An 11,719-nucleotide genomic window follows, 5' to 3' on the forward strand; every position below is an offset into this window, starting at 1 on the left:
TCCTAGTATCCACCAACTTGCTAAGTGCGACGGGGGGACCTATATGATCTTGCTCTGAGCCTAGACATCCTCTTACCATACGAATTCCAGTGCCGACCACTTCCCGTCTGCGGGTGAATCTACCGTTCACATTGGCCATACAATGTCCGACCGTTTGCTACTTCAAAAAGAGGGTCTTAAATAAATAAAATAAACCCCATTGGAAAGAAACCAACAACCAAGGTTAGCAGTTGCCACATCTCTGTGACATGGTTAATAACTGCCACGTCCTCAGGACATACCCCCCTCTTGAAATCGCAAACGTCCTCGATTGCATACCATAAATACACGCCACTGATGATCTTGTGCTATTAACACTCTTTTATCATCGCATGTATCCGCAAGAAAGGTCGTAACATACATAGATACAAATGACTTAATGAGGCCTTCATACTTTTGCCATTTCTATCTATGGCACTGAATTCATATGTACATTTGATGTACTAGCTCTATCATTACCCCTCCTTTGCACACGTTGGGTTGGGGCATAAGTAGGCTGTAACCCAAAGGCTTCAAGGTAGAGCTGCAATACATTTGGTGACTCTGACAGTTCATGCTCTTCCATCCACTTTGCATCCATAGGTGGATAGTTCTTGAACTTCACCAAATAACGTCGTGCAACTTGTCCTTTAACTTTTCTGTCCTTATGTGCCAAAACTTGCTCAGGTACCAGGATCTCATCAAGTTCCTCAACTTTTGGCTGATCCTCAACTGGCATATCTTCTGGCACATCACCCACGAAGGGTCTTAGAAGACTCACGTGAAACGCATTATGAATCTTCCACGCATCAGGCAATTTAAGCCTGTAAGCCACATCGTTGATCTTGTCAAGCACTTGAAAAGGCCCATAGTAACGCATGCTGAGCTTAGGAAACAGCCGTTCCTTGCCCTTCATCTTCTTTAACCTTGCCTTTTCGAACCTTAAGAGAACCCAATCACCAGGTGATAGTAACAATTCACGACGGTGACGATCAGCAGTCTTTTTCTGCTTTGCCTGAGTCTTCTCCAAGGCAATTTTAATCTTCTTATACATCTCATCCATGTTCTCAACATATCGATCTGCCTCAAAGATCTTGTCCTTTGTGTGCAAAATGGGAGGAACCTTTTTGCCGCCTTCAACAATTTCAAAAGGTGCTTTGCCAGTAGACGACTGCACCGTATTATTGTACGCATACTCAAGCATAGGCAAATACTGTTCCCACTTGCCCTTATTATCTGACACATAGCATTTCACCAGATCTAAGACAATAGAATTGGCCTCTTCTGACTGTCCATCAGTTTGTGGATGAAACGAAGACGAAAACTTGAGCGTAGTGCCCATGTTCTCAAACAATCCTCTCCAGAACAAACTGGTCATGCAAGGATCACGATCACTGATAATCGATTGTGGCATACCATGGTACTTAAACACATTGTACATGAACAAGCGCGCCATCTGATCAGATTTTATCTTCTTCCTGACAGGGATAAAATGGGCTTGCTTGCTGAACCTGCAGATAATGGTCCATATACCATCATTCCCTGTTGGTGTCCTTGGAAGATCAAAGATAAAAGTCCATAGCAATGCTTTCCCATGGCTTATCCGGAATCGGGAGTGGATGTAACAACCCTGGTGCCTTTTGCTTGTCAAACTTGACCTTTTGGCAAACTATGCATGCTCGCACAAAGGCATCCACATCTCTCCTCAAGGTAGGCCAATAGAAGAACGTCTCTACCGCTTTAACTGTTGCATAATGAAAAGATGCCCTGCATACGGTGGGACATGACTCTCTTCCATGACCTTATGTCGCAGTGGCCTAGTGAAACAAAGTCTACCATGCATCATCATAAAACCATCTCTGAGGAGGTAGTGCTCGTGATGTTGCCCCTCTTGTAACTGTTCAAAGATCCTTGCAAAATCTTCATCAGCAGTATACTGTTCCTTCATGTCATCCAACTCATGATGATAAGGAATTGAGACAGCTGAAATTTGTGGCTTTCTTGATAACGCATCAGCCACAACATTCTTCTTACCTTCCACATGCATAATCTGGAAGTGGAACATGGAAAGAATGTTTGCCCATCGCATATGCTTTTCGGATAACTTTGACTGTGTCAAGAAGTATCGCAAGGTCTGATGATCTGTTTGGACAACAAAATCAGCACCTAAGAGGTAGTGCTTCCAGCTAGAAAGCGCATGAATAACGGCCAAGAGCTCTTTCTCATAGACTTGCATAGTCCTCTCTGGCCCTTGCAAAATTCGGCTTTCATAAGCTACTACCCGTCCATCTTGCATTAGCACTGCTCCGATGCTACTGCCACACGCGTCACACTGGACCACAAATGACTTCCTGAGATCTGGCAAAACAATAACTGGATCTGAAGTCAACTTTTCCTTTAAGAGACTAAAAGCTGAAATCTCTTTTTGGGTCCATCTGAAAGTGACCTCTTTCTTTTGCAAAGCGTGAAGAGGCGATGCTATCTCTGCAAAATTTCTGATAAACCTTCTATAGTAGGAACACAATCCCAAGAAGCTTCTGACATCGTGCACAGTCTTCAAGTCTGGCCATGTCTTGATAGCTTCGACCTTTGCGGGATCCATTCTAACACCATCCTTTGAGACTATGTGGCCCAGAAAGTGGATCTCTTCGAGGAAGAATTCACTTTTCTTAGGATTGACAAGTAACCTGTGACTGCGCAGCTCTTCGAACACAATGGTCAAGTGACGCCTATGCTCCTCTTCATTCTTCGAAGAAAATACAATCATGTCATCGAAGAATGTTCCAACAAACTGTTGATGCGAGCGGAAAATCCGGTCCATCATTCTGTTGAACGTGGCAGGAGCATTTGTTAGCCCAAACGGCATCACTAGAAACTCACAAAGACCAAATGTCGTTCTAAACGCAGTCTTGTGCACATCCTCTGGCCTTATACGAATCTGATGGTACCAACTCTTAAGGTTTATCCTGCTGAAAATTGCAGCACCCTCTAAACGATCGAGAATATCATCAATGCGAGGAATAGGAAACCTATTCTTGATGGTATTCTTATTCAACGCACGGTAATCAATACACATGCGCCATGAGCCATCCTTCTTTTGCACTAGGAGCACTGGGGAGCAAAAGGGTGAAGAACTAGGCTGAATCAGCCCCTTCTCTAATAACTCCTCAACCTGGCCCATAATCTCTTTCTGGTGCGCCGCACTAACCCTGTAGGGAGGTCTATTTGGTGGGCTACACCCTGGCACCAAATCTATCCGATGGTCCTCAGGTCTCTCTGGCGGCAATTGCGACGGTAATGAATCAGAAAAACAGTCACTAAACTTTTGCAAAAATGCTGACCTTTCTTTATCTAACACAGATAAATTTGACTGATCCCTATCTGAGACATCACGTGCAAAAATCAAGTACACAGAAAGATGATTCTTTATTACAGAAGTGATAGCAGAAGCAGATACAATAGGGACTGACTCTCCTTTAAGCTTTACATCCAGGATGTGAGTTTTGCCCCTATGCTGTACAGTGATCTTTTTGTTGTAGGCATCCAAGACTCCATGCACTCGGAACATCCACGGGATCCCCAACAAGGCGTCACAACCTTCCAGCGGCATGATGTAAAACTCTTCAGTGTCCACATACGACTGAATATGCAGACGCAGTTTTCCAATGATGGGAGTAACACACTCTGAGTGGCCAGGACATGCCAACCCTGCCTCTGCTGTGTACCCCATCTCTTCAGCTTTGATGCCGAGCTTCATAGCTAACTCTGGTGAGATAAAGTTGGCTTTGGCACCTGGATCAAAGAAGATGAGTGCCGTCTGATCCCTAACTTTACCCCATGCCCTGCATAACTCACTGGCATCTGTGCTGGGCCTGTCACCCACCATGTTTGGCACTAAACCTGCCGTGGGTTTTGGCTTCTTGCCTTTCTGGTCTTCTTTATCCTCTGAGTCAGCTGGCCTTTTCCTTTGTGGACAATTGATAGAGAAGTGACCAAGCTGCTCGCATATAAAGCATTTGTTCTCAGCCATTAGGACCTTCTTTTCCTCGAGCGACTTGCGCACAAAAGGCTTCCTTTTTTGTTTCTTTGCCTGCGCTCCAGAAGTCCCGGCTGAATCCTTGTCTTTGGTGGCCTTTTCTGACCCCTGTGACGCATCAGGAGCCGTCTTCGCAAAGGGCTTCTACGTTGAATTTTTCTTTTGCTGCCCTCTTTTGTCACTGCTCGGAAATCCACTGTCCTCTCCTTTCAACAAGGCAAGACCAGTGTTCGCAACTTCCATAAGCTGAGTAAGGGTAGCCACTCTGTTCTTTGTACAGTAATCGCGAAGGCCTTTAGGCAGCCCACAACAGTACTTCTAGATCTGCTCTGTCAATGGCACAAATCTGTAGGAGGTCACTGAGAGTAAACCTCCTATTGTACTCCAGCAAGCTCTTGCACGAAGCTGAAGTAAGCTGGTGCCAATCTGTCAGGACATCGGCTTCAAATTCATTTGATAGCCAAGCAGATGCAAACATTTGCTTGAAGTAAACCCCAGTGGCAGGTGCATGTCCTTGCATTAACAATGTCGTCCACCATGTAAGCGCATTGTCCTTTAAGAAAGTGGCAGCTTTCCTAACCTTTGAGGCCTCTGTAAAATTCCCTCCCGCATAAGGTGTATCAAACTGCTGGAGGAAAGTGAGTGCCTTTGTCTTATCCTCGAAACCACTGAAGGTACTGAACTTTACCGCTGCACCACCTTCTTTGTAAGCCTTCGGCTTCTCTAGTGCCCCCAAGTTGTCATACGGAATGGTCTGCAACATGGGCACTGTACTAGGCATGATCGGCACGTGTTCGCCATTCACATTTTGCGTCAGAGGTGCGATATCTGGCTGCTGTCCAGAAAAACCAGCCATGCCAAAATGACCCTGTGGCACCCCAAACTGGCCCTGGTTGCCGTGGAAACCTTGCTGCATGCCGATAGTACCATACATGGGGTTTGGCATGATGCCTTGCATACCCCCGAACACTGTTCCTGGCATGTACGGCTGACTTCCAGACGCATAACCAGCCATACTTTGGAACACTGATCCACCCCCGAAATACCCAGGATGTACCGTGGGTGGTGGAAAAACTGAGTGCATAGCCTGGTATCCAGCTCCCTGTCCATTCAAGACAGCATGCTGGCTCTGAAAGGTGGCGGGCTGAACTAGCATAACCTGTGGAATAGGCGTTCTAGCCACCTGTTCAAGCACGGGAGGAACCTGCTTTGGAGCCCCCGACTCCACAACATGCGAGTGTTCCCTTTCCTCCTGCGCCTCATGAAGTACCTGGGCTTGAGCTTCAACAGGCTCCGTACGCGGCGTAGGTTGCCTATTTTGCTGTTGCACTGGTGGCGCTTGCAAGAATTCCATAAACCTCGGATTCTGCACCAGCTGCGAAAAGACATTCACCGCGGCAACTAACTCAGTCTTAAACGCATCATCCTCAAGTTGCCCAGTCATAAAGCCCTGTACTACTGGAGGGACATTCACGTTGACAGGAGGTACAGACTGACGTGGCCGTGAGCTCTAGCCAATCTCAAAAACCATAGGAATCTCCTGCCTGTCCTTTGGAGAGGAACCCTCTTCCATAATTCCCTTCCCCTTGTCGGCCATAGTGTAATCCCCGTGTTCTTGCACTGTGTGTCTTTACCCTGAACAATCCAGGCTCACTCTTTGAGGAAAAAGTGATTGAGATCCCGGCAATGGAACCATGAAACCGGCCCGTAGGGCGGTAGGCGTTGGCTTTCACCCGAAATTCTTCACTTTATACACACACACAGAGCACTTTGCAAAGGAGACCTGTAACGGGAGTTAACACTTAAACACACACACGGCTCAGAAGCTAGAATGCTCCGATCAGACGCCGACAACCTGTAGGCCCCCCGGAGGTAATGACGCGAACACATTTCACGGCCCAAAATAGCAGTTCCCTAAATTTTAGGAGATGCTTCCGTTGGGCTCCCACTGGTCTTCTGACCATCTATCCTCATTGGGACCGCATCCAAAAGTGCAATGTGGCCCAACTGTCGGATACTTTTTGTTGGTAGTCCCACCTTGACTTTACGCCTTAATTGAGTTCACTTCCTAGTATCCACCAACTTGCTAAGTGCGACGGGGGGACCTATATGATCTTGCTCTGAGCCTAGACATCCTCTTACCATACGAATTCCAGTGCCGACCACTTCCCGTCTGCGGGTGAATCTACCGTTCACATTGGCCATACAATGTCCGACCGTTTGCTACTTCAAAAAGAGGGTCTTAAACAAATAAAATAAACCCCATTGGAAAGAAACCAACAACCAAGGTTAGCAGTTGCCACATCTCTGTGACATGGTTAATAACTGCCACGTCCTCGTGACACCAGGAGTCCTCATGTATGTATACATAGCAAGGCAAACACTATGTATCAGCAAAAAAGTACATTACAATGTGCCTACATCCTGCTGAGTCTGGGGGTGTCACCGCAAACTTGGCCAGTGGCCACAAAGTCTGCAGCAAATCTGTAACTCCAAGTTCTCCCATGTGGTGAGAGAACTCGAGAACCTGTGTATGCAACCATCCCACCACTGAGTCGAGGGACCACTCTTTCTCGGTCCTACCGCAGAGAGGAAAGAAGAAACCAACTGCTGAGTCCAAGGCCTCTGTCCCCCTAGCGGCGAGGAACAGAGCGTGGACCCTGAAGCAGGCTACCTCGTGGTCTGCTGCGGAATCGCCGAGAAAGCGAGTGAATCCGTAATCGAAGAAGTCCCAGCGGCGTCGGAGGTCAATGCTCGTCAGACCACAAGGGATAGCTGCAAGGGAAGATGTCTGAATCTGCAAAGGGGGCCGCAAGAAGGGCTGACCCTCTCTCGCTAGGCGACTCGTGGCAAAAGCGCTGCCAAGAGATCTCCTACCCGCCGGCGAGGGGCCAGTCTCCTGAGTCGACTGTGGTACTGAAGCAGGAGGAGGGGGAGAAGGAGCTTGGGGGGGCGGAGGAGAAGAGAAGCGGGGCGGGACGACAGAGACAGGGGGGCGAGGTGGGGAGTGGGCGGGAGCAAAGGGCGGGGGAGGGGATGAGGAGGAAGAGGGGAAATCTGAAGGTGGAGGGGCTGGCGAGGGTGAAACGGAAGAGCTGGCTGGCGTAGGATGCTCCTCCTGCTCAAGAGGACCAAAGCGGTTCCCCGTGGGAACCCATTGCTGCTGAGTAGGCACCTGAGGGCCACTCTGAGTGCCAGGCTGTCGCTGTGGCCCCTGGCGTCGACGGCCACAGGCCTGCTGCCACCCCTCCTCCGCTGGAGCCCTAGGCTCGGAGGGTGGCTCAGAATCTGTGCGCTGTCGCTGGCTGAGGCTGCGGCCCAGCCTTGGCAGGCTGGGGCTGAGACTGAGGTGCAGGTCGTGGTCTCCTTCGTGGACAGGCCTTCGCTAGGTGGCCCATCTGTCTGCAAATGAAGCACTGGTTCGGGAGACCCGAGTACTCCACACTCTGCCTAAACCAACCCCCACTCACCCGAGGCAAAAGGAAGACCTTCGGGAGCGTGTGGGTATCTCTGACCAAAACTCGAACTGAAGGGATGCCGGCCGCCTTGGCAGCTACTGATGTTGTCGTACGAGGTGTCTCCAGAACAGTCCCGATGGCGGAGCCAATCCTGGAGAGCAGTGGAAGGTACTCCCTCCGTAAACCCGGAAAGCAGACTAAGATGGGGATGTCTGCCTCCTCTACGAGTACATCCGAAGTCTGGTCAAAACCGTGTCGCCACTATCGAAAGTGGGCGCGTGATGCTCGGATAGCCAGTGGACTTATAGCTATGACCTTGGAGGCCATCTCGGAAGTCTCGAACTCGATCTGGTAGTACCCCCGTCCGAGGATCTGGACATCCAAAATCTTGCCCACATCTGAGAGAAGGCGGGCCTGGAGAAGGTCTCGCAGCTCTCCTCTGCTAGGACGGGTGCCGAGAACCTTGCAGATGACAGAAGTCGCTTGCAAGCGCTCTACCTCTGCGGCAAGGCTCGCTTGCTCTGTCGGCGAAAGAGCAAGTCGAATGGTGGGCTCAGCGGGGTCGGGCGAGGGGGCTTCAGGCGAGTCCCTCTGTGGCGGAGCTGGAGCCTCCATCTGTGTCTACTGCTGAGTCGAAGAAGCGGACGGAGAAGAACAATCTGCAGTCGAGAACGCCGAACACCTGTTCCGAAGAAAAGGTGTTGCAGAGCCGGGCGCAGAAAACCCTTCGGAGATAAGGCGGAAAAAAAAGGGGGAGGGGGGGGAGGGAAGGAAAAGGAAGAAGGAGGCGAGCACGGGTACAACGGGAGGGCTAGGGGGGGAGGGCGGCGGGCAGCAGGGGGCAGAAGGTGGCGGGCTGGGCAGGGTGGGGGGCTGGGCAGAGTGGCGCGAGGGCAGGAGGTGGCGGGATGGGCAGGTGGCGGGCTTGGCAGGGTGGCGCGAGGGCGAAGGGGGGGGGGGGGGGCAGCGCGGGGGTGGCTGAGGGCAGCGCGAGGGTTAGGAGGAGAAAGGGGGGGGAGAGGGAGCGATGGCGCAAGGGGGGGGGGAGCGTGCAGCAGCAGCGGGCCTTTTAACTTTTGACTAACCATCCTTGAAGTCCTTAGGTTTAGAAATTGCAGGTACTAGCGGTGGATAATAGGGATATGCATATGGATTTCAACTATGAAACACAAGGTGTTTGGGGAGGTAGTGGCAAAGGCGGCGACAAAGGTGGTGCAAAATCACGTATAGCATCCATGTCCTGAAAAACTCCCAAAATTGAAATAAAAGCTTCTACAGATTGTTGAGAAGAAGCTCTTACACTGCCTGGTGCTGAAGGATACAATCTAAGACATCAATGGTGGTAACATGTAATTCAAGAACCATTGAAAGTTCTCCAAAATAGGCAAATTTTGTAAGGGTGTCTCCAGAGGACGTCAGGACATTCATCGATAAGAAACTACGAGTACTCGCTAGAATCCAAAAATGCAATCTTGTCTATTCCAAGTGGACCAGTTTGCTTATCAACACAGCAAATGACTGAAGCTATGATAACACTGTAACCGCAGAGGGCAACTTCGACACAACAAAAAGAGGATCCACACGTTAGACACGGAGTGGCAAAGTTCCACTCCCAGATACATTGGGCCCAAAACCCTCGCCCTCCCTTCGGTATTTTTTTTATATTAATCTTCAAAGAGTACAACCATTTGAAAGAGCACTCTCTCTAATCTGCAAGAGAAGTGCCGCCCCCAATGCTCTTATTTAAATGCCACTCGCCGAAAAGTATCGGATACAAAAAGCTGACACTGTTCCAAAAGCAACTGGTAATTCTAGCACCCACTCTTTTTGCATCAAGATTGCCATGTCAGCTCCCAAAAATCCCATAGCATTCTACAAGATGACAACTCAGCACTCCATACTCTTTTGCCACGTCATCACTTACAATCGATTCTCCTCTTTTGTGGAGATGTCATGTCATCACTTTGTGACATAGTCAAGCAGCATTCATGTGGTGCAGTGGTGTGCATCGCCTCTACAATGGAGTAGATAGACATAAATACAAAATATATAGTAATATTTATATTTATATTTGTATATAGGTATAAACATAAATGTTAATAGTTTGTGTAGATATAGAAAATATTATATACGTATGTGTAAATGTATATAAAACATCCAATAAAAAGTTAAGCTCATAAAAAGAAACATATTTCTCAAGCTTATTAAGAGAATTAATGCAACCTAAGGAGCATCAACACAACCATCTTCAAAGAAAATTTTCAAGCAAGCCATACACCCCCGATATTTGTCATCATAATAAAAAATCCTCATGATCTATGTCATCATAAGAATATGTCATAACATGTTAATGACAATCCATTTAAGATGAAAGAAAAACAATCGTAAACTTGAAAATAGAAGCTATAGCACTTTTTTATTTTCATGGAGACGTCTAGGTCTCTTCTTTTTTAAATGTTCACATGTATGGATCTATAGATTTGGGAAAATGTCATTCCTCTTAAAAAGAGCTTTTGCACACGATATCTTACGTGATTAACTAGTATGATTCTGATGTCGTGACAATGAGCCTTTTGAGATTCATCTTTTGTTACTTTGCTAGAAAACTTGGCACACCTATTGCCAATGATGAGAACTTGACCTTTGTTCAATGATTCTAATCACTATAATGGCCAATAACATGAATATCATCCAGCAAATGGGCATTGATCATTTTGTTACTTTGCTAGCAAACTTGGCACACCCATTGCCAATGATGAGAACTTAACCTTTGTTCAATGATTCTAATCACTATAATGGCCAATAACATGAATATTATCCAGAAAATGGGCATGATCATCGCAAACAATTGATGGATCATCGAGCAAATGGGCACGATCATCGCAAACAATCGATGGATCATCGAGCAAATGGGCACGATCGACACGAATGAGCTGTACAATATGCATGTTTATTTTATTCATCGTGAATAGAAAACTGAAAAATGATCATATATGTATTCTCAGATCATAGGAAAGAGTACCCGGCAATGGGGAAATGCAGTATGCGCTTCAGCCTGCTTATTGGGTTGGTCCAAGTAGGTCCCTAGGAAAATCTCTCTCTCTCTCTCTCAAAGAGAACGGTGAAAACAAGGTTAAAGAGAGAAGCTAGCCTTCCTCAACGTTAAAGACGCCAGATGTGAAGAAGACGAAGAGGGCGAGGGATATCTAGGGGCCCCCGTTTTTATACAGCGCTTCCATCCACACCCTCTTCTTATTTATAGATGGCCACATTCCATACATAGGAGGCACCCCTACAGTCATAAATAGAAAACCTCTCTCGACTCCTACTAAGACCAATGTCACACTGAAACCCCTACCTAGCTCGCCTTTGCTAGGTGGCCACCCAAAAAGGTCTCACTTGGTTATAATTTATACGACAACCTTCATCCAGGGTAAAGTCTTTCGGTTTCCTACTGAGGTCGAGTCTTATCAATCGCTTTCTCTAATACCTTTGCAGGGTGGCCACACCTTCCAAAAGTTGGGCATGGAGGTAAGGCCCAGCATCTAACAAATGGTTCAAGCTCAGAACACCATTTTTTGCAAACAATTAGGTTTTCCCACATCAACTTGCCAACCTTTTGCCTACCTCAAAGTGACACCGACCTAAGAGCCCTTTCCCCAACACTCTAAAGCCATGTTGACCTACCCGAACAAAGCCATGTTTTCATTTGGTTTGGAGGAAAATCTATAGTTAACTTGTACTCTCAAGACAAGAATCCCTACATACTCAACATCAAAAAAGAGATTTTGCAAAAAGAAAACTACACAATAGAGTTGACTCAACCTCAAAAAATGCAAATCCCGTGCTAGGTCGACTACAACACTGCTACACATGGCGACCTTTAGCGTTGAAAGTAGTGATTTCTCCATACGTGTGGGAGGTTTATGATTGAAGTTCCAGGTTTGCTCCATCATTATTGAGAAATTGCAAATCCTCTAATATTCTTTAAATTGTTTGTAGTGGTTTTGTCGATGGCAACTTTGTGGAACAATAGTAAAATGACTTTCGAAGAGAATATTTTTGAAATATGGAAACAGAAAGCAAAAACAAACTTCAATAGGTGATTTAGTAATCACACGACAAATGTCTAAAGCAATTATCTTGTCTTTAAAGCTTGCAATAATCTGCAAATGGAATGGTGAATTATGTAGTATATCTAAAAATA

At 47.1% G+C, this 11,719-nt stretch overlaps 1 protein-coding gene across 10 annotated transcripts in view; it reads right to left on the minus strand.

Moving 5' to 3' along the window:
* Positions 1-10,773, minus strand: part of LOC147452585 (uncharacterized) — a 132,661-nt gene extending 121,888 nt beyond the window's left edge. For 8 of the 10 annotated variants that reach the window (XR_015188907.1, XR_015188909.1, XR_015188908.1 and 5 more), the window contains exon 1: positions 10,535-10,772. The gene's annotated coding sequence lies outside the window, so the exon portion shown is untranslated. Of the gene's footprint in view, positions 1-10,534 lie in introns of all 10 variants that reach the window. The other 2 variants (XM_086518217.1, XM_086518219.1) reach the window with 2 other exon arrangements.
* Between the last annotated feature and the right edge of the window lie 946 nt (positions 10,774-11,719).

The sequence above is a fragment of the Adiantum capillus-veneris genome, chromosome 8 (genome assembly GCF_014529385.1).
Source record: "Adiantum capillus-veneris isolate H3 chromosome 8, ASM1452938v2, whole genome shotgun sequence".
In the NCBI taxonomy this organism is placed as follows: Eukaryota; Viridiplantae; Streptophyta; class Polypodiopsida; order Polypodiales; family Pteridaceae; genus Adiantum; species Adiantum capillus-veneris.